Genomic DNA, 23,690 nt, shown 5'->3' on the forward strand with positions numbered 1-23,690 from the left:
GGAAGCTGCCACTCAGCTCAGAAACAGGTGTTAGCATTGCAGCAGAAGCGCTGCTGAGGTGGTGCTTTGTTTCTGCTAACACAGGCAACACTGCATTCAAAAACAAGGGATTTAAAACCCACTGTTTTTTAATGAAGTGTTGAAGGAAGTCGGCCGAAAAGCTGAAAATAACGTTTTTCCAGCAACGGCATGTTGAAGAATGTAAAAAGAAGAAGAGGCAGACTGTTGTTTGGAGAGAATAATGTGCTGGATCGCCATGATCTGAGGACCAGGTGGCGTCCCTTGTAGCCCAGAGCACAACAGCTGAGATTGACCCTGACCTCTGACCTCCATGACCCCTGACAGTTAAAACAGGAAGCAATTATCCTGAATGTCAGCGAGACTGGTGGCATTCTTCAACAGGAGGCCGGAGCAGATGACAGTTGTCACCGGAGAAATGAGGAGAAAGAGGAGTGGAGCTCAAACATGCAGAGAGACTGTATGTGAGGACACACACTCTCGGTAGGCACACACTCACAGTACACACACACACTCTCGGTACGCACACGCTCACAGTACGCACACACTCAGGGTACACACACACTCACAGTACGCACACACTCACAGTACACACACACTCACATTACACACACACTCACGGTACGCACACACTCACGGTACGCACACACACTCACAGTACACACACACTCACGGTACGCACACACACTCACATTACACACACACTCACGGTACGCACACACTCACGGTACGCACACACTCACGGTACGCACACACTCACGGTACGCACACACACTCACGGTACACACACACTCACAGTACACACACACTCACGGTACGCACACACCGGGTTTCTGTCCAACTTTTTTACTGCCAGTTGTGAAAGCTGAGTGGAAACTTTTCTTCAAATCATATAAAACTTTTTACACTTGTTTTTTTATCCATGAAGAAATTCTTCAATAGCGACGGAAACACACTGAATTATCCGCCTGAGCACTGAGTATCTTCATTTCACAACAGCTTAAGACAAGATTTGGACGAGCAGAAATGTTGAAATATCGTTGCAAAATCGGTTTAATTTTGCAACAGTTGCTGATAAGTTCAAGAAACTGTTTCTGTAGCTGTGATGTCGGTCAGAAAGCTCGGTTTGACAATGGAAGTGCATCAAAATGAGTTTTTCCAAATTATTTCGTTGTGTGCTTTACTTTTTAAAGCACAGAACAAAACAAAAAAAAGCATAACTGTGTATAATCATTTATCAAATGCAGAAAATAAATAAAATTAATCACTAACAGAGTCCAGCGTCCCTGTAAGAAAGAATTCAAGAAACACATTTACTCTCACTTCACTGCAACATTTTCCCCGCTCTCCTCCAGATTCAGTCTTGCCAATTCTTCATGTACTACAGTTCCCTCCACAGCCAACTCCTACGCCTGGCCTGGGGTGTGTGTGTGTGTGTGTGTGTGTGTGTGTGTGTGTGTGTGTGTGTGTGTGTATGTTACGTTCTGAAGCATCTGCACCAGCGCCGAGTCCACCAGCCATTTTTTTCTTCCATCATAAGGTTAATACTTCAGTAAGAGTGAGAGAAGCTGGTTTTAACAGCACAGCAGAGAGATGAAGGGAACGCTGTCTTGTCAGGAAGAGGAGGGAAACTGATGAAGACATGCCGACCTCAAGATGTCTCTTCATCATTCTGATAATCTGGTCTATTACATTTGTCCATACATCAACCGCTGTGTCTCTCGCCATGTGTGTACAGCATGTATATCTTTATGAATAATTCTGACAACACATTTGAGGGAAACTGAGTCCGAACAAAAACCACATGTAAGACATGATTCCCAAAAAGCTGGCATGCTGGTTCAAACATGAATAAAAACAGGATGTAATTATTCACAAACAAACTGTGTTTACTGGATACAGTTCCTGAACCCATGTGGTAATCTCCTTTATCCAATCATGTGTTCACAAAGTGGTGAACCTCGCTCCATCCTCGCTCGTCAACGACTGAGCCTTTCCAGGATGCCCCTTTCACACCCAATCATGATGCTCTCACCTGTTACCAATGAGCCTGTTCACCTGTGGAATGTTCCAAACAGGTGTTTTTGGAGCGTTCCACATCTTTCCCAGTCTTTGAAACGTGTTGCTGCATCAAATTCAGAATAAGCAGATATTTACAAAAATAACGTATTCATTTCAAACAGCATCCCAGCTCGTTTTTGGAATCGGGCTCGCGCTCAAATTGTGCTCGCTTGACATTTCAAAAACCATTTTCCATCATTAAAGTCTCGTTACATGTCAGCTGACACCTCTTGATTGTAGAATAAATCCAGCTGTAGTATTTACACCACTGGAGTGTTTTTAGAGGTTTGACTGTCGTCTCCAGGCACCTCCACTAATCATCAAGAGCAACATGTCATAAACAGGGACTCTGCCCCTTCCTGTCTTCCCACCTGCCAACACTGGCTTTTACTCTATGCCATCAGATCACACACTTCACCTAACACCATGAGTCCCTGAAAAGTATATAATTTCTTCTTATTAAAATGGTTGCTGGTTGGAAAACAAGATCACCTGGGACCATCTTTTCATAAAGGACTGATTTCGCTTCCCTCAGCTGTTCAGGCCCCCTCAGACGCTGCAGTGCAGAAGACCAGCAGACACCAGTGGCCACCTCCAAGTAGATATGAGCGCACGCAGAGGCCTCCATGTGAGGCAGGTTGTTGCTGAAAGGGAGCGTGCATCCCAGAAGAGTACCCCTCCCCGGATAAATCAAAGGTTAAAATATAGATCCATCCTCGGGCTGCTCTGCTCCTTCACCTCCCTCCTTTCTCACTCTGCCTCCTCATCTAGCCTGTGCATTACCTCATCAGAGGAGGATCTGCCTAAAGCCGCAGCGGTCACACAACAGACAAAAGCGCTCATCTCCAGGAAGCCGCTGCCGCTGCCTGTGGTTTTGGAGAGAGGAGAAGAGAGGGGAAAAAGTGACTCAGCCCCACGGCTCCTTTCTTCTCTCTGCCGACTTAGGGATAAACGGAGGGATAAAGCACAGGGGGAGATAATATTTAGAGCAGGCCCCATTTCAAGGGCAATAGAAGAGAGAAAGTGGGGTATGAGCTTGGGTGGTTTGGGAAGACGCCACGAGGGTCGGTCTATACTGTTACTGGCAGAGGGCCTCGCACCGTGGATTAATGTGTAAGTGGGGAGGAACCGCCGCTGGCCCGGCCCTGCCTTAAAGCCCCGGCCGCTGCAGCTCCGCGAGTCTCTTCAAAGCAAACCAGATGGGCCTCAGACGCGATGTTGATGAGGCATGAGTGTGCAAAACACAAACATGCATGCAAGCACAAACACAAATAAATTGACACAGACACAGTCTGCAAAACAACTGAATACATAACACACAAACATATGTACTTGTCGCACATGTGCTGGTGAGCTGGCACGCATGAACGAATGTGCTGACTTGAAGCGTGGCCGTAGCAGATCGCCGAAGTTCAGCTCTCTGTTCCCGCAGCTAAATGGAGCTCCTCGCCGCAAACTCGCAAGGGATTCTGTTCACTCCAGACTTAAGTGGACATTTCACATGTGTGGAGAAATCAGATCAATTATCTAAATGTCAAAGCGCAAGAGGACAGAATAGCTAACTGTTCTCATAAGGTTGAGCACTGAGCTGCGTTACACTGCGCTAAATTTTGTTAGATGCCGCCCATTAGCAGCGCTGATTTGTCTTACACTGTAAGGCAGTGGAGTTCACATAGGAAGGTGAAAGGCAGAGGAGGACATTGTTCTTAGGAAGCCAAACAGGTAACCTCAGTGAATTCATTAGCTCATTAGCTCATTACCTTACCACAAATCAGCCCAATGACTGCTTGCTGTCTGGTCACTTTTCTAACTCTTTGCAAATGACTGTCATTACAGCAACCATGTGTAACAACAGAGCTCTGCAAATAGGCCATAATGATCTAAGTTGTATGAAGTGGCTGGAATCTTTTCTCAAGCTGGTACTTGCAGCTGCATTTAAGACTATGAGTTTGCAGGCTCAGCATATGTACACATACACATCTCAGATGAAAATTCCTACAACATGCAAAAGTAAGAGATTGTGTGAATTCGGGGTTAAATGACCTCGGATCTTTTTCACCAAATCTAGCACTAGCAGCAGATTTTGGGTATACAAATAAAAATCTGGATCTAGTTCTCCACGCTCTCAAGGTAAACACGCTGTAACCAAGATGAACCTGTTTCAAGACAGATTCTGTGAGCTGTCCGGTGATGTCAGATCATCTAAAACATTAGTCACAGACACACCCCAGGTCCCCAGATCAAAGCCATTAGATGCACAGTGTAAGTCAAGGTCTTGAACTTTGCAAACCCTCCAACACACACCACCTCTTCCTCTTCCTTCTTAAGTCCCATACAACAAAGAAACCATAAATCGTTGCTGTCACGAAACGATTGGTACCCTATGAATGTGTACGTAATGCAGTTAGGAAGGTCCACTTGTCATCTTACCGCCATGTAATCAGATTTGAAAAGTAACTGTATGTTAAAAGACACAATAATGTGATTTCAAGTTTCCAGATGAGTTGATAACATTAAGGGAGTTTGATGGAATTAAAAGGGGTCCTAAGTGGTCCAGTTTTCCCCAATCCTGACACAATTCCTTTCTTCAAAAGCAGAGAAAAAAGGTTTGAGGCCCGTATAAATTAGTGGGACGTTGCATTCTTTTACTGCTGCTCAGTCATAAAATATCATCTTCTAAAGCATCCACAAAATATCTGCCACCAGACGTTACATCAGTCAGTTGCACTCAATCAATGGTTCTCACTATTTTTGACTTGTGAACCCTCAAAACGAAGTCACAGGTGGCATGGGTCAGCAGGTTCTGACCAGTTCAACCACAGTGCTTCTTCCTCCTCAGATTGTTGTATTTGAGGCATGAAAAGGCAAAAAAAAAAATTCAATAATTCACAAGAACAATTTGGTCTTAACCCCAAGATTGGGAAGCAAGAGCCGTAAATCAAATCTCGGACCAACCTGCAGGACGCAGATTATACCCCACAACAAAACACCGAAGCTTGTCCGAACACTCTGACAGGGAGTTGCCAGTGAGACTCAAACAGGCCACTTGTTGACCTAGCAGTGACACAGCTCAAGGGCCACTAGAGAGGGCCTTAATAAGTATTCTTAAACAGGGGGATTAGCCAGATGGTCAGATCACTCTTTTCTCCAACCTCTCCCATCTGTACATTTCATATGTCTCCCGCCTCTGCTGAAACCATTGAGATCGGCCGCTGCGACCTCACCAGCTTAATTTGGGCTAGTGTTACCTACAGCACTATTTGACTCCAGATATAATCTTTATTGCTCACAGAGAGAAAGTCCATTAAAAGGCATACTGTAGGTCCCGGCGTTGAAAGGTTCCTGGAGTGATGCCTGTGAGAGCCTTTAAAAGACCCCTTTCTTCACCCAAGTGAAAGCAGCTATTGAGGGCGCACAGGGCTGAATACTAACCGGAGTGGAGGTCTGCATTTGCTGTGAAACAAATCAAAAGCGTTCTGTATGTGCCGAGGAGAGAGAGGCAGTGGACATGCACAGAGTCAGCTACAGTTTTGCTTACACTAACACACACACACACACACACACTGGACTTGTGCGTGCCGCTCTGCTAACACAACCACTGGTGCAAAACGAGGTGTGTTCAAACACCAGAAAGAGCTGCTCCGCTCTGTTTTGAGGAAACAATGACGTGTCCTCTGTGAAAGATTATTATCTGCCATTTGGTGGAGGCAGTCATCCAAAGTGCCAAACAATGGCACGAAGGCATGCACATGCTGGCAACGTTACAGCACCAGGACATGAATATCATTTGCTTCAATCAATTAGAGGAACTTACAGAAATAAGAGACTTCAACTCCAACACCCTCTTCTCACTTGTGGATGACTTTAAAATTCATGAACGTCACCTGGAAAAGAAGAAAACAGAGGAAAAGTATTATTGCCATGTTTCTTTAATAATAACTTTTGTGGAGTTTTTGTAAACATCAGCATGAACTAAAGGTGCATTTTTCGCCACTTACATCAAGTAGTATCTAACCACACAGATAGTTTTGATTAATTTGTCCAGGTTGCCAAGACGTCTGTTACTCAGATCTCCTCCTTCAACCCAAAACCATGAGTTGAGAGTCAGAGGAATTTAATTTTACAGTCGGTTTTCCCTGCTTTGGTAGAAAGCAGGGATGGTGTTTCTGGAAAGGGATTATTCTGAAATTTGTCGCTGTGAGCACCAAAAAACAAATTCCATTCACTGGTATGTGGAGGCAGAGATCTTAAAGCCCACTAAAGGTAAGACTGAGTGAGATTTTATTTTGATTATTTGTAATTTGGGGGAACCAACCCTTTAAAGGACGAGTGTGTTGCCATTGGAATCAGGATACATTTTAATGGACACTGGTGAAATTCTTCACATCCCGCCAACAAACTGAGGTTTGACAAAGTATGAAAATCTGACTCGGAAAGTGTTTTTGGAGCCCGGCGAATGCACTCTCGACCCACCTGAGGTCCCTCTGTAGTGGACGTTCAAGACAGAACAGAGGTCCTGTGTGACGTCCACAGCCGAGCCAACAGAGGATCAGTGTGTTCCTCACACAGCACTTTCACTGCACAAACACCGGCACACACTCAGCCACGCAAAGTCGAACAAACGACAAACAGCGTGATTCTTGGACGCAGCTTTGAAGTTGAAAAACTGGCCACAATTTGTCTTAATACAGTTAGTGATGCCCGATATTTTCTTTGAGAATTGATTCCAATCAGAGCAGGAAAAAGAATCACGCCCCTCAGGTGGATCGTTGGTTTTTCCTGGGCTTAAACAGACCACTTATAGGGCTGACCTGGGGTCAGTCTTATTATAGCCTCACACGCACACACGCACACATTACAAACAGCCATTTGCTGAAGCAGGGGGTCATAGAAAACAAATAATAACATCAAAGAGGTCAAACTGCCGACGGAGCGCTTTGAAGGTACCGTGCTCAGGACGGGACCGCCCTGAGTGGGCCCCAGATTGAGAGAGGTTGGGAACTGGTCTTAATTGATCGTGGGAGGCTGCTAATTAAAGAAAGAACTGAACTGGATAAGGAGAGACTTCAAGAGAGCGGCTGTGTTCACGCAGACAGGCAACAAAACACAGCACAGCAGCAGCTCTCTGACACTATGCATCATGACGGCGCCTTAACACAGCATCTAAGTTGTACAAAGAGCGCAATAGAAACACGCCTTTGATTCCACAATTTGAGGCTAATTGAGAACAATGAAGAAAAAAGCAAACACTGGGCATGTATGATCTTTTATTCATGTCCTTAATCAACCAAATGATTCTCCCTTGGATACATTTTTTCTCTCAGGGCACAATTAAGGGCAATTCTGACCAGAACAACTCAAAGGCTTGTGCGCTAAGAAGTTCTTGTGATGATAATAATAACGATAACAAATAGTCGGCAAAAAACACACTTGTGTGAAACATCCCTGCTAACGTTTCTGTGAGATGCAACTTCTTTCGACTTTTTTTTTTTTTTTTCTCATAGAAGAAGCAGAATTGCCAGACAGAAGTTGAAAAGCCAAGGACTCTTAAAGCCACCCTTTCAATCCCCTGAGCGCCGTTCACACTCCGCGGCTCTCGATGACCCGTCTGAACACGTTCCAGATGTCTGCAGAACCAGTTATTCTGTTTCCTCTCCTTTTTTTTTACCCCCCTCTCTCCCCTTCATTCCTCCGCTCCACACGCCCTGCCACTCATCTGCAGATGGCAGATCTGACACCTGGAGGATGCTGGGTAATCAGAGAGACAGCTGGCTGCCCAGCAGAGGAGGGCTGCTGCACAAACACACATGCTCACACACACACACACACACACACACTCAGCAGCAGCCCTGTGTGCAGGCACACACTCGCATTCACGCTAACATGCTTGAATTCTGCACGCAACAGCCCATGTGTTTCTGCATGGGCTGACTTCTAAATACTTATGTAAACTACTGTATTTGCACATGCACTGTAACATGTGGAATGAAGGTGTTGTGCACGGTAGATAAAACAGGATGAAACACTCTTAAATGATAAAACTGACTGTGCGCAGGAGTGATACGTGTGGCAGCCAATGAGGGTGTGGCAGAAGAGTTCATGAATATAGATTTCAGTAGCTGCCTTTGGAGATTTTCAAGCTCCTACATGTGCACATTAACCCTCTGTGAGCTGCAGCATCAATACATCTGAGGTTAAGACAACTTTTTTGTACTTTTGAAATTTGTCATAATGTGAGTAATATTGATACAAAGGGACTTCACAGAGCAAAGGAGTAAAGAGTAAGAGAGGTGATCCTCTGGAAGTGGATGAGGCACATCATTGAGTTACTAGAACCAATCAGCACTCGAGCAGACAAACATACGCCCTCTTAAAAGCACGTTACGTTTATTTTTCTGTATTTTTCCATCGCACATGCCCAGTCCCAGCCATTGCTCTTCTCATCCACCTCTGAGGGGGAGCTGACATGGGAGACCCAGGCTATGAAGCCATTCGAGGCTCCTCCTGACAACTGCAGGAAGTGACAGCTACCTTTTTGGCCCACTGTCCAACAGCTGTAAAACGGCACATGTTACCCTACCGTTGACCCGGCGGCGCGAAAGCACCTGTCTGGAAAAGAAACTTAGAGGAGCAAAACGAAAGGGCAGGGACTTGCTTTTGGCAAACGCAGAGCCGTGACATCATAGCATTACAGATAGTAACAAGAGAGGTAAGAGATATGGTGCATGACAAGGAGATAAACTGTATTATATTAAGAGCGATGCCTGCACCTGCACAATGAATGCACGCATTCACGCAACAAAATATGCACAGTCCCAAATGTTGTCTTGTTGCAGCTGTCAATGCCACTTGTGCAGACGAGGACACACTGGAGTAAGAACAATGGAACTCTATGAGACAGAAGCTCTCTCAATGAGCTTAGCACCACATGAGGCTCTGTGCTGCCACTTCCATGTCTGCACCATAGGAAACAGAGTATGGTTCCAACTAATCATATGGGCAATTAAACCAGAATGGGGTTCACTTGACCCATAAATGATGAGCTTATAGCGCACAGTGACTCTCGGAGGACCGCTGGCCATGTTGTACAGGCCTCGTAATGTTTCTGTTGTTATTTCTCTGTGTTTTCTCTCAAAGGTTGCAAGCAAGCTACTAATCATCCCATTATCACTGAGCTATTATTTTACTGCATTTCACACTTTGAAAGACTGTCAGATTTCAGACTTCAAAGGTTCTTTTAGTCCAAAGAGAAGAGAGAACAGACATCAAACCTATTTCCTACTAAATATATTGATGTTGCACTCATTTGCTTTCATAAATATGTTTTAGAGAAAATGTAATTGTCCTGATTTCATTTACTTGCGATGTCTTTTTCAGTCCCTAATGCATGACATCTCATTCACTAGGGTATGTTTGAAATGGACTAATTTGCGCGACGTCTCGTCCAACCACGTTTGAAGTGTTTATAGCTCCCTGCTCAAAGGTGAAGACAGAGACAGGCCTTGTAGTGCTAGAAAAGATGAATCATTCAAATGGGTATGATGGTGAAGTCTCTCTCAAGAAGATAAATGCCTGGGACTCTACAGAAGAAGCCTCGTTAATGAGAGGTGAAACGTCCTCTAGAACCTCGAGCAAGTCCAGTTGCCTTTGCACGGCACTTAGAAGAACCATGGATGAATGAGAATCTTCACAGACATCTTTCAGACAATCTTTCCCCGAAGGCATTCATGGTGTTGCGTTCTTCTGTATGCATGAAAAGAGACAAAAGTTCAAACCAGCCTAGCTGCTCACCTCCACACACACACACACCTGGTTAATCTCTGCATGAAGTTTGTGGAACAGCCGGTTTCGGCAAGTTTAAAAAGTTTTCGGAAACGGCCCCCCGAGTCGTGAGAAGTCGACGTTTCAGACACTGTTTGACCATCCAACATTCAGGTTGAGGCACACTGACCTCACACTGAACAGAGGTCGGAGGGCGGCTGATTGGTTGGACGTACAAAGCGGAGGACTTTGATCCAATGTGCGGTTGGGTTCAGGCTGCTGAAACACTTGCTAAAGGTGGGGGAAAGATAATGTTCCAGTACAAATGTTTTGCGGTTATGTCGATAAGAAAAGACACGGCTGCAGATATGCGTGTGGGTGGGCAAACTGCACCTCAGAACACCTTAAATAAGTGGAATGAGGGAAGGGGATGTTTGCATGAGTGAAAAGCCTTTGTGTTCCCTTCACAAAAGAGCTAGGTGAACATTAGAGAGGCTTAAGTGACAACATGTATTCTCTCCCAAGTTGCTGTTAACATGAAATATTGCTGAAGTAAAGGGCAGGAGGGAGGGAGAGGGTTGGAAGGGGCAAGCGCCAGCACATACATCTCAACCTCGCCCCTCTGCTCGCTACCCTTAGGAGATTACATTATGGCACTCGCCATTGTCCCGCTGCTTCAAGACAAAGCCTGTTCCACTGTGCAAACAGCGCGCCTTGGAAAGATTGTAAAAACAAGAGGTGAATGTCAAAGGCAGAATTGAATAGGATCTCTCCCTTCTTTTGTCAAGCTGGTAAGGTATGCACAAACACATCGCTGCGTGACAGAGAAGAAAGAAGGGCCTTGTGAGTGAAGGAGCCGGAAAAAGTTGAAGCGTCTTCACATGAAAAGGCCAATACCGTGAGAATTCCCCTGCCTGACTCCTGCGTCTATAGAAAAACCCCTCCACAAGTATTTGGATGAAAGACCCCCAAAACACACAGAAAACATTACGCTAAAGACAAAACACAAGGCCTGCTAAGATGACCTGTGACTGCAAAGAGAAAGGAGCTTTCTTAAATATAGAACAGCAAGGCTGCAAAACTTTTTTTTAATCCAATAATGGACAAAAAAAAAAAACAAAAAAAAAAACGATAGTATAAAATAACATATTCATCAAGAAAGTAAATTTTCTTCATTTGCTGCAAAGTGATATCAGATGTATGAAGACCAGCCAACCACTGCTAAGCTTCAACTGTCCCAGCCCGAAGTCAACCTTGTCACGACCCAAACAAGGCTTTAACTGTCAGGGGCAATAATGAGGGCGACCTCGGCTCCCTCTAATTTACAAGGCCAGCGCCAGCCTGTAATTAATTGCTGCGTGCATAAATGTAAATGAGTCCACTGGGGAAGCAGAGGGAGGAAAAAAAACGGCTGTCAGGCCAATATTCCAGCAGGGAGCAATCTGCGAGAGAGGGAAATGATTTAGAGGACAGCGCACAAATCTGCTGCTCCGTAAAGCACGACGAGAAGCTGGATGTGAGGGGAGGCTTGTTGAGATGGAGGAGGTGGTCGTCAGGAACGGTTAAAAAAAAAAAACGACTAGAAAAAACTGTGGTGGCAATAAATATCATCTGTTTTACTTCAATCTTCTCCTCCCCCACACGGCCACAATTTGTATTCATGTGAGAAATCAAACGTACAGTTTATCTCGTCTGCCAGGCCCGAACACCCCAACACACACCGCTCTCACTTGTTGCACCGTGTTTAAAGAATTACTGAACATCTCTCACTTCGGAGAAACCTTTAGCACGATGGGATGCTAAAGGAAAAGGATCGAGACTTTTCCCTTTGCTTAATGTTTTTGTTGCTGCGTCCGTGGCTGAAACCCATCTTCCCTCTAAAGATCCCTGAGATGGCTGTTATTGATCTGACATCCACTACGCTGCACACATCGTGTGCCTCGTCTCAATGTCAAGAGATCACTTTTCAGGTTAAATAATCAAGCTGATGGGGTATGTATTACATTTTAAGCAATATTTGCACACATTTGCAGCTCGAAATGTGCCGGTACAACCCTGTGGGCTAAAGAAACAACTCCACAGGTGGAGGATGGATTTTAATTAGCTTAATCAAGCAGTGGCAAAACGTTTCTGAGTGCGAACTGGGTGGGACATTTGTTTAAGTCAATCAAGTATCTTATAACATGATCCTTTTTAAATGCAAGTGTGTTATGTCAAATCGGCCGAATGCTTTGTTCCCCTCAGGCTGAAGCACAGCGTGGCTCCTTCCATGATCACCGTCATTATCTTTTACCTTATCCTCCAACAGCAAAAGTCATGGAGTTGCACAATGACAAAGAGCACATAGAGTCATAGAGAGGCAGGCAGAAGAAATATGTAATCATTTATGGGAGCTACAATAGCAGCTCTCCTTCATAAATCTCCTGCACAAAAGGCCGCCGCTTAGCTCCCTTTGTGTGCGCCAAGAACAAACAGGCACAGAAACCATTGTTCATTGAAACCTGCACAAGTGTGAGGAAAACACACGTGAAATCCGCAATGTATGGGTCAAAGTAGTGACACTTAAAGACACACACATACACACGCACACACGGCGGGCCCCGCAGCAGCCACAATAGTGTCTTTATGACATAAGCTCCTTTTCACTATAGTGCTTTACAAAGGCAAATGAGATTTTTCCAATAGCGGGCCTCCAGCAATAACAATTGACATCACAGGCCAGCCTACGTATGTTTCCCATATTAAACAGGGAGACACAGCGTAAGCTCCTTGAGAATGAGACTAAACAGCTTGCTGAGGCAGCGATTTTCCCTCCTGCAGCGGCAGACCCTCCAACAGGGAACCATCGACTTGAGGGACTGTGGCGAAGGGCCATTTTATTTGGCTGCACACCGACCGCGAGCCAAGACAAATTAACCACCTCTAACAATCCAGTAGTGCAATTGACCTGATGGGTTGTTTCTAGTGTAGTTTCGTGTCGGGCTGAACGGTAGAACAAAGTTTGTCCCCAAAACATGCAGTTATGGAAGAGCCCAACAGGTGGGTCCAAAGAAAAGCCTGCAGTTCCCTCCAAAGGGCTCACACAGTGAGCACAGTGCTGCTATCTGTACTATTAAGTGTATCTTGCGTACTCTTGTGTGTCTGGCACAAATGTCAGCGGGCCGCAGCGCTGCCGTCCATCCTACCATGTAAAGTGTGTTGGATTACGTGGCGGAAACCTGAGGTCTGAGCCCAGTCAGCTCGATACCCGAGCCAGCGCCACTCCTCTGCACACCCCGTCATCAGTGAACATCACACTCCACACTTCTGCTAATCCAACAGTGTGTACAGAACATACGGCATACCATATACAAATAGACATGAGCCAGGAGCGTGTCAAGAGCATGTCATTTCTGACTACGTTCCCAGGCGCTTAGCCCTGGGAACTTCATGACACAAGGCATGAACCTGATGTGTGTATCTCACTCTGAGAGCAGCCGTCAAGCGGTACATTTCTATTCTGAGCCACACAGCAGATACTCATTCTCTCTCTCTCTCACTGTTGCCTCCATCTCTCCACTGCGAGCCCAACACACTCACCACCATCTCATGATGACAGCGGCTCGATTAAAGGCTTCTTTACGGCCTGGAAACCATGGCAACGCCCTGCGTAGACAAGCTGGCCGAAGACCAATTGGATTTGGGCTTCGGTGGGTGGGACCTCGTTATCCTGGCCCTCACTATTTCACCACAGGGTCATTTCGGAGGCCTCGCACCCCGAACCCTGCTGCCACGCCCCATTACTCCAAACCACTACGAGCGGTAAAGTGAAGGTTAGCCAGCCCGCTCTTAGAGGAGCGTGACGCTTCCGCAGATGGGAGGAGCAGAATCAAACTATAAAAGCAACATAAACATGAGCTCCGAGATCAATCACAGCAGGCTTGCGGCAGTTATTTTACCTATAAAATGATTATTAATCCATTTCGCTGTGTTTGGGCCGGTGAGAACGATGCTATGAACACAAGATAATCAAAGATTCCTCAAAAGGCAAATCTGAGCCATCTTTTCTTAACTGGCATGACAAGCACAGAAGATAATTATGAGTATTTGGCAGATTTAATAACATAATATCATGTAAAGCTGACAATAACTCAGCACCTGGCTGGAACTTATCATCAAATGACTTGAAGAAAGGGAAAATATTCCTGGATATTCCACTTTTATACTCAAAATACAAAATTATATAAACATAGATGGACATTAAAGGGATTCCACCAACTTTGCACATCAAGATCATGTCCACTGGCCATGGAGTGAAGGAGCTTTGTTAAGTGTAAGAAAATAACCCTCATGGTGTCATAGTGATGTCATTGAGGTTATCCAGCTTAACGATTTCAACTTTTTAACAAAAACCTTCTGTTACAAATTGGATGCATGAAGATGAGGGCATTTCCCAGGATCTAACAAAGAGACACTATTGAGCTGCATCATGGAAAATTTAGATTTGAGCAATTTTGGAGCTTGACCCAAAACTAAGGAACTCAAAGTCAGGATATCTGTCCCTCACATGTCCACCAACCTTATGGAAAGGCAACAGTAAACCGTTGGAGCCCCCCTTTCGATGGTGCTTTGGCAAGTTAAGTTTTTCCATTCTGTTTGCATTTCTACAGTCAAACAAAACATGATACTCGTCTCCCAGACAATTGCCATTGTGACGGTTACAGACTGTCTTTTTCCAATCCCAGCCTTTATATCTTCCAAACACTTCCAATTACTATCCGACCTTGTTTACACAACGCATCAATATCAGGTTGGTTCTTAATTTAAATGAGTCATGTGTAATAGAAAGCAAAGTAAATTCCCCTTTTGTAGTTTGGAGCTGAGAAAGGAAGCCACGTGTGACTGCACATTCTGCTCGGCTTTTATGTGTCATGAAACGAGCTGAATGCCTCAGAATGCATGTGTGGCTTCGTGTAGAGCATGCATGTGGGTGTGTTTGTGTAGAGTATGCATGTGTGTGTTTGTGTAGAGTACGCATGTGTGCGCGCCCTGTCCGAGCCAAAGTATGCATGCGCTGTAACGTATGGTTCTGATTTGTCGGTCTGAGCACCGTTGGCCACTTTGAGCGGCTCCGTCCAAACGGTCTCGCAGAGGCTCGCCGGAGCAGCGCAGGAGGCCTTTTCCTCGCCACAAACATTTCAGCACATTTCATTTTTCTTTTCCATCCTTGGACGGACAAACGTATGGCGGAAGTTCAAAAGGAAACCAGCAGTGTTGTACACCAGCAGTTCCAGGAATGACTGGTGTTAAAAATCTGTCAACGGCAGATAAAGAGAGAAATGATCAATTCAGAGGCGCCTGAGAGAGACAGGAGCAACATTAAAGACAGACTTTCATCAAAAGGTAGTGCAAATAATTCCCTTTGTTTGTTTTAACCTGCAAGGAGTGCCAAAGGGGTGAGGTTTATGTGTCATAAACTCGTCAATCACACAAAAGATAAGTGAATGTATCTTCAAACACTCATTTGATTGTCAAAACTTTGAGGCTCTTGTATGTCTTAATGCATCAAACCCCACCCGTGTGGTTCTTAGGCAGGATAAACCTCGACCAGGAGATGTTTGCTCATGACACCCACTTTCTCATATTGACTCCTGGCGTTATGCCAAGCACACTGCAGTCTGTTATTTGAGTAAGAAGTCATATCATTGCATTAACTTAGAATATTTAGATTTGAGGAGAGAATCATTTAATGACTCAAATATTTGCAGATGAATTTTTCTGTAGAGTCAAGCTTTTCTGTGGACTTAGGAAGGATATTGTAAATGCCTCACCATCTGAAGACAGGCTGAAGGAAAAAGAAGGAAAGACAGAGGGAACTTGGACGGAGGAGCAAAGCCAGGAACTCTAAAAGCTCCTGGACATGCAGACATGCTCGCATGTGATTTCCCTTTTCTGTAAAATCATCAGGAGCAGTGTAATTGCCAAAGCATCTGCTGCTGCTGCAATCCAAGGCCGTGACTACTGACTGACAGATAAAGAGCCACTTGAGCACCAGTGTCAGTCACCTGGTCACCCTATAGCCTTGTTAGAAATACCAAACGTCTGCAGTCTGATTGGCTGAAACGAAGAGACCGACCACATCTCTTTAATCTTGTAATTTATGTCCACGAATTAGCAAAGAGTCAACTGTGATGGACGTTTTTCCAGGACTCCTTTTTTAACATTCGCTTTTGGCCGCTGCCCCTGGCGGAACTTCGACATCCGTCAAGTGCAAAAGAGGAAAAAAGCAGTCTGAATTATGTCTTTTCACAATGATTCGGCCCCCTTTAAGTGAAACAATAAAGTTGCAGTGATGGGATTTCCATGACCAAGCACCGATGAATAACAACATGCGAGGCTAATCGATTTTGCAAGCAACATCAGTGAATCTGAGGAGCTTTGTTCTTTGTTTTGTTTTCCAGTGCTATACGCTTCTATGGGGGAAAATACTTTGACAAAGGTCAACAATCAGAATTCAGAAGTCAACCAAGAGTTAAATCTACTTTCTCTATTAACTTAATTCATATTCTAAACATCTTCATTTGACTGTTTCTACATGTCAGTTAAACTGGGCGTGATGCTGCTCACGAGGTGGATGTTTAACTAAAATTTCCAACTGTTTGACAAATTCAGCTCTTAAGTTATTGCACTTTCTGATCTCTGCCTGTCATTGGTTTTGGTTTCACGGAGCATTTTGAGCCTTTATTCCCCTGCAAGCCCACAGAAAGGGAGAATTCTGCAACAGAGTTTTGGGGAATTAATTTAAATCCATATGCTTGTCTCCAAAGGGAACAGCATGGAGCAGCTGTCTGGAGCAGCTCAGTGCCGTCCTATCAGCAGAGTCAGACAGGTGTGAAAATGTTTGCCGAGTGCTTCAAATACTGGAGGACTTTAAGTTATTGTGACCACATGCAAGATAAAGCACAAGTCATGCTGCTGCTCTCTACATCAGTTTCACTAATTGATTCACAATAACTGCTGCATCCTCTGTGGCTGTAACAAAACCTTGACCCGGCCTCCCGAGAGGACTTCAAGGAAACTTCCACCCTGCAGTATCTTGCATTTACATACATCACCAGCTCCTACATTTTCCAAAAACTGACTTTGAGCAGCCCAGAAAAAAGGCAGCGCTCCGCGATGTGTGACTGGAGAGTGTGATGGTGAGTTTTTCCACTCGAGCAGAAGTGAGAGCGCAGCGAGAACGATGCTGCGGTTTGCCATGCCAGGCTGTTCGCAAATCACAAAATAAACAGGAAAACAGGAAAAAAACAACAACGCTGCAGACGACATTCATCACTGATAATCACGAAAAAAGGAAAAAGTTTAAGTGGTTTCAGTTTAATGTGGATTTAAGCCACCCCTTGTTATTTTTCTCTCCAGGCAGGACGCCAGCTTAGTGACTGTGTTAACAGTGCAGCAGTCATTTGTCAAAGGCTCTTGTGTAAATCATACATTTATAAATCTTACTCAGTCCTTCGCAGGTACATAATAGCCATTGTTCATGCTGCAGTCATCACACGACGGTGACACACACCGTGACGCCTGAAGAAAAAAGCCGGAGAGAGAAAAGTGGCGACGAAGAGGATGAACTTCATGAGCTCTGTGCATCGGGACGCCCAAAAATATGAGCTGCCGCGAACGCGACGAGGACGCGCCACCGTGCCGAACAAAGATGCCTACATGCTGCATGCGAAGATGTGAAATGAATGCTGTCATTAGGAGCTGGTGTGTCAGGTAAGCTATTATTCCGAGCCTTGGAAGTGGATGGTGGGGAGCAGGTGCTGGAGAATCAGCGGCAGAAAGGAAAGGTTGCCCTGACCATTGAAAGAGAGGGGAATGTACGCGGCCCCTCGTTATTCTCCGCTCTGGAAAAAAATTAGGAAGCTGTTTCCAAGGTTATGTGCTGGTGGAGAACAGAGGAGGGATCCACAGAGAAGTACGCCCACCCAGCAGGGCACACACACACACACACACACACACACACACACACACACACACACACACACACACACTCTCACATACACTCGCAGTCAAGAACATACATACATGCGGGCAGGAAGGCCACCCAGTATAGACACACAGGACAAGGACACGACACGAGACACAGAGACGGGCTTTTATATTATAAACACCTAACTGTGCACAAGGACTCGTACATGCACGTGTGTGTGCTCACGCAAACACACACACCTCAAACACACTGGAATGAAAAACGTCGAACCACACATGAGCACACGCACACACACACACACACACACACACACACACACACACACACACAGAGGAACATTTGACAGATCTGATTATGTGGACCATCACAGAAACACATAAAGAGAGGAAAATCCATAAACACACACACACACACACACACACACACACATCGTATGTACACACACACCTGAGCTTGCAGCGTGGTTGAGAAACTTATGGGCATCTGCCAGCGTGCTTCAAGTGCTCATTCTCCAGGGCCTCAACCTTTCTTTTTCAGCAGCAACACTGCAATTTGGGTGTGCCGTTGGGCCAGAGATAAGTATAGGCTGACTAATATGCACTTAGGACCCAGGGAGAAATACTTAGGGCTAAATGTTTAATTTGTGTTTGTACAACACATGTCCAATTTAGGGGCTGGTGTCTTTTTCAAAGAGCCCGACAACAAATAATTAGGACTTTCTGGATCGGCCACAGGCTTAAAATGGTGGAGCGACGGTTTTCCGATGAAGGTGAATGACATCTTCAGAAAATAACCGACATGTGGAAACAGTTAAATCTGCAACGCTGTGGTCAGATGGAAGATAGGCGTTGAGCTCAGGGTAAATAGAAAAACAGTATTGCTAAAGGGGACAAACATGATGATGCACCCGAGAACTGTAACTGGATGCAGTTTCTTTTGCTCATCAGGTGGTTGTGAGCGTCTGATAAATGGCAAGCTCGCAGTCACAATCTCAAAATTCAGTCCTCCAATCTCTCCTTTCATCTCACTCTCTCCTTCTCTCAGCCGTCAAATCTCTTAATCTGCAGACTTTCCAGCTGCCCGCCCGCCACTACAGAGTCCCTCTGTGCCACAGCAGAGCAACAGGCCCCTCACACTCCAACGAATATATGTGGCGCATTAGAATAGCGTGTGAGCGATGGATAGATTTCTAAGCATCAGAATTAGATCCTGAGGTTGGCCTCCCATGACATAAACACCAGTGCGCACATTTCCAGGACTTAACATTGCAGGTGAGGTAAAAGAAAATCAGATTGATATTTTCACAGTGGGATTTAGTTTAAAATAATTGTTTTGAAGGGTTTTTTAATAACAGCTAAATGTGTGTCCATGCTGGAAAAGAGCACAGTGTGACTGAGCGTGTGTGTGAGAGATGTAAGCAGAAAATGGAATTGCCTTTATCGAATCAGAAAATTAAATAAAATCATTATCTGTGAGGCCAGGGGCCCATAGATTCAGATGGATTTTATTTGTGGCTGCGCAAATGAATCTGTGTAAAAATACTCAAAGTGAAGCCTGAGAAATGAGAAGGTTTTGTGCAGAGAATTCATTTCCATCCTGGAAATTACTTGGATTTCTTTTCTAACTCAGGTGCAGCCCAATGCAAACGTGCCGCGGAGATGAGGTGAGTTTTACGCACGGCTCACAGCAGTGATTTCACACTCCTGACGGACCACACGGTGACCGGCCGCTGCGCTCGTGCTGTCAGCGCGGATCCACGCACAAGAAGAAAAAAGGAAGAAAGAAAAAAAAAGCTGCAGGTCTCCCTCAGACAGCGGAGAGAGCGCAACCATGCAGCCCGGGACAATGTGCTGAATTGGCAGCCTATATATAAGTCTGCCATTTGGACACTCTAATGCCACTTTACCTTATGAGGGAACTTCAACCCGCAGCACCTGCTCAAAACAAAATGCCATAGGAGATCAACTTCAGCGACCCCCCCTGCCCGGATTGTTTTTCAGACAGACACTCTCACTTACAAGAGAGAGGGGGGGTGGGCGGCGGTCTATAAATTGTTCTGCCAGAGTCCAAACAATTAAAACAACTTGTTGGAAATTGTGATTTAGTGCCTGGGCCGGTGTGGGCAGGTCCGAACTGGCGACTGGAGGATCTGTCGAGCTCTGAATGGAGGAGTGATTTGATGTGCAAACAAAAATGTGAATGCGTAAAACAGTTAAAGCTGATGTTGGGAAACTGCCTGTGACAAATTGCAAAGATTAAGATTTAATAACTTTAAGTTGATTAAATGGCTTCAAAAATCAGATAAGCAATTGTCCGGACTGTGCGTTTCCTCTTCCGCGGTGTTCAGGCTCATTTTTTGGTCCAGAATGGCTGATCTCTCGCTCCCTCTCTCTGCTTCTCTAAAGGCTCCTTATCTGCAGACGAGCAGCGGCTTATCTGAGAGGTGTAGCGCGGCTCTAAAGATGGGGAACACCCTGCCGTGACTCTATCAGGCTTTTCCAGGCCGTTGTCGAGCGCCTTGTCCTCCTGTACCCCCTGTCTCATCCTCAGCGTGAACTCAGAGCAAACTTTCACACAGGAGACAGACTGTCCGAGCTGCAGATTCTTCGCTCCGGATAAGAAACCGTCCCTGCATGCACGGCTCAAGTTCACACACCCGCAATTAACTTCATACGTAACCGGCGCTGTCACTCAGTCAGGCTGCGCCACGAACCAGTGAAACTGACACATTTCAGCAGCCAAACTTTTACCTAACACGAAGAAACACAATGCTCGCTCGTGAGGGGAAAAAGGGAAACTTACAGACTAATTTCTGAACTCTGTCGCCGCGCTGGGACTCCTGATTCCCCGGTATTGTCTCCCAGTGTGTCCGTGTTAGAGCTCCGGGTCTAATTTTAATTTATGACTGACGCATTCTTCAAGGGTCACACGCCGTGACCTCTGATGGGGGGGGGGGGGGGGGGTTAACTTGGGCCCTAAAGACGCTTCTCATTTCTCCCGTTTTGCTCCCACTCTGCAGTCTATGTCTGTGTATTGTAGTCCTGGACGTGTGTGTGTGTGTGTGTGTGTGTGTGTGTGTGTGTGTTTGAGGGGGGGGGGGGGGGGGGGGCCAGATCCGCTGCGGCTGAAATGTGCGTCTGCGGAGCAGCAGCGGAGCCGTGGACGCGCACGAGGACTGCAGCCTGTCCGGCCGAGCGCGAGGCGTTCGCGATCCCGGACAGAAGGCTACCGCTGTGTGGCCGAAGAGGAAACTACTCACAGCATCATCCCACAGACTCCAGTGGATCTGAGTGGGCTTTACGAGCCCTCCGATGTCTTTAATTTGCATTTTAAAAAAGTGATTTAAAATTACAATTAAAATGTCTCGTTTTTATCTGCTACCATCAACTAGGCTACAATTTTATGCAAATCTTTTTTGCGCATGGTGCTCCAGAGACCCTTTCTAAATAGCCTATATCTTAATGGGCTCTGAGCCTAAAGAAGCATTTTCTGGTGCTACAGAAGCACTGAACCATTTCTATTAATAGTGCATGTCAGGGGTGCAGTGGAGGATGGACACTCTGCTGTCTTGCACAATGTAGCTGCAACTTTTATGGCTGAAATTAACCTTGAATATTTAATCCTGAGTGTCCTATCTTAAACTGCAGGGAAAGGGGTGGAAATGCATTAATTAGCACGTGCTTGGAAGTCAAATTTCTGTTCGTATGAATTTAAGATCACAGATTTAATGTTGTAATTTTATTTTTATTTTTTTTAGCCACTCCATCACCAGCTCCAAGATGAGTCTGAGTGGATGAAAATGCTGCAAAATCACAACTATTTGCAAAGTTTTTAGAAACGTGTCGTTCAGTTTGTGCTTTTTATAACATCAATATTGGTTGTTATAAAGGAAAAGAAGCAATATGTCTAATTATTTGCATGTGTGTTAGAGACTACAGCTAACAGGTAAACAAGAATAATTAGCCATAAACTCGTAATAACGGTACTAATAATTTCTTATTGTTCTATCATAAACGAACTTGCTTTAATTTTTTAGAGTTGCACTAATTTTAAGATCGCAACATTCATAAATTCCTCTTCAAAATATTTCAGTTCGGTTTCTCTACAGCACCTTAATGCATAACTTTTTAAAAGTGTTCTATGAGTTAGTTTTTGCAGGTCACGTCGGGTCTAATCACGGTCCAACTGCAGGGTTGAAGACACTGATGCAGCCTGAATCTGTGGCTGTCATCGCTGTTTGTTGTGGAGCACAGATAAGCGGAGTGCGCACCGACTTTTCAAAACAAGCAGTCCAGAGGACGCGCCGGCTCTCGGTCCCGGTGCTGTCCACACGGATGCAACGCGACTCCCCTTACCTGGATTCTCTTCTTCGCCCTTCGCTGCGTGTTTCTCCCAAACTTGAAGACTGTTGCGGGCAACGGTGGAGAGTTTTCAGCGGTCGAGACCAAACAAGAGGAGTCAGTTCAAACAGCCTTCAAATCCCGTGCGTAAAGTCACCATCGCTGGAGCGTGTCGGGGACTTTGGTAACTCCTCTGTCTGCGCTCCGCCGGGGATCAGAAAGTAAAACACAAAGGCTTCGCAGAGGTGGCACCGAGCCCGGTGAGCTGTCATTCGCAAGAAAAAAAAAAAAAAAGAAAAAAAAAGTTCAAGTTATTCCCCGTCCGGCACTGAGTGGAGGTTAAGTGAGAGTGCGGGACAGTGTCGGGTAAAGAGGCAGAGGCAGGATAACCCCTCCTCTCTCTCTCTCTCTCTCTCTCTCTCTCTCTCTCTCTCTCTCCGCGTGTCTCCCTTTCTTCACGTGAATCGCTCACTCAAACATAAAACAGATTAAATTTTCCTTTTCTATTCCTTATTTAAACTTTTCTTCTCATTTGTCTCATTTTCTCTGTATTCGCGTGTCTCTTTGTGCGCGTGTGTGCGTGCGCGTGCTGGCCACCTGCTCCTAAATTGCATGAATTATTGTTTTTATTGCTTTTATTTTGCAGGGGCCACATTTGTTCTAACAAAGTTTTTGTGTGTCAGAATGCACACAAAGTGAAAAACGCGCAAAGAAGCAGCCACGTGTTTGTTTATGTTGATAAGAGAAAAGGTGTTTGCGGAAAAGCAAATAAACAAAAAGTTTTCTCTGTGTTATTATTTTTCATGCGTAATTACCGGATGTCTCGGTGGTCTTTTTCAATTAAAAAACAGATTTTAACAGTCTAACTGGGATTAAAATGAGATGAAGTCTGTGATTAAAAGCAAATCTCTTTTGGAAAATGTCCTCTTGCTTCTTCTCTGAGGTAGAACCGATATTTTAAAGTCTTGAAACTTTGATAGTTTTCATTTTGCGGAAGAAAAAAAAGCAGTTTTATTGAAATGATCTAACAGGAAAGTGTCTGTGCTCAGCTTCATTAATTAAACAAAAAGGTACAGGCCCATTAAAAGGGACAACAAACCCAAGCCCAAACTTTTAGTGAAATGTCTTGATGACTGTGTGTTGCAGAAAGACTGTTGGCGTCCTGTCGGAGGTGTGAGCGCCTCCGGGCTCTTTCTTTAGCTATTAAGCTTACTCTTACGCCACCTTTTGGCGGTTTTAATGCATGTCAGCCAATAGAGGGTTCATTTTCTGGCATACAGCAGGCCTGCATGCCCATGACCCCACCAAATGAGGGCTTTTGGACATAAAGAGCTGAATGAAATTTAACGAGAATATGTTACAGAAAAGTAAAATATAATATAATAGTAATAAAATTTCATTACACTCCAAATTCAAATTATACTTCCAGGCTTTTAAATCATCCTCCACTAAACTCTAATGTCGAAATTCCAGCTTTAGAAGGCTATTGATTACTATCAATTACATTTTTTTAATACCCTGATCTACTGTTGATGAATCAA

The 23,690-nt window shown here is 45.0% G+C and overlaps 1 protein-coding gene across 2 annotated transcripts in view; it reads right to left on the minus strand.

Annotated features, from left to right (window-relative positions):
- Positions 1-22,525, minus strand: part of LOC143322527 (transcription factor SOX-6-like) — a 102,228-nt gene extending 79,703 nt beyond the window's left edge. The window contains exons 1-2 of one of the 2 annotated variants that reach the window (XM_076733769.1): positions 22,165-22,525; positions 5,894-5,963 (exon numbers count right to left, since the gene is read on the minus strand). The gene's annotated coding sequence lies outside the window, so the exon portion shown is untranslated. The remainder of the gene's footprint in view (positions 1-5,893; positions 5,964-22,164) is intronic. The other variant, XM_076733768.1, reaches the window with a different exon arrangement.
- Positions 22,526-23,690: the final 1,165 nt, after the last annotated feature.

Source organism: Chaetodon auriga, chromosome 6 (genome assembly GCF_051107435.1).
Source record: "Chaetodon auriga isolate fChaAug3 chromosome 6, fChaAug3.hap1, whole genome shotgun sequence".
Classification (NCBI taxonomy): domain Eukaryota; kingdom Metazoa; phylum Chordata; class Actinopteri; order Chaetodontiformes; family Chaetodontidae; genus Chaetodon; species Chaetodon auriga.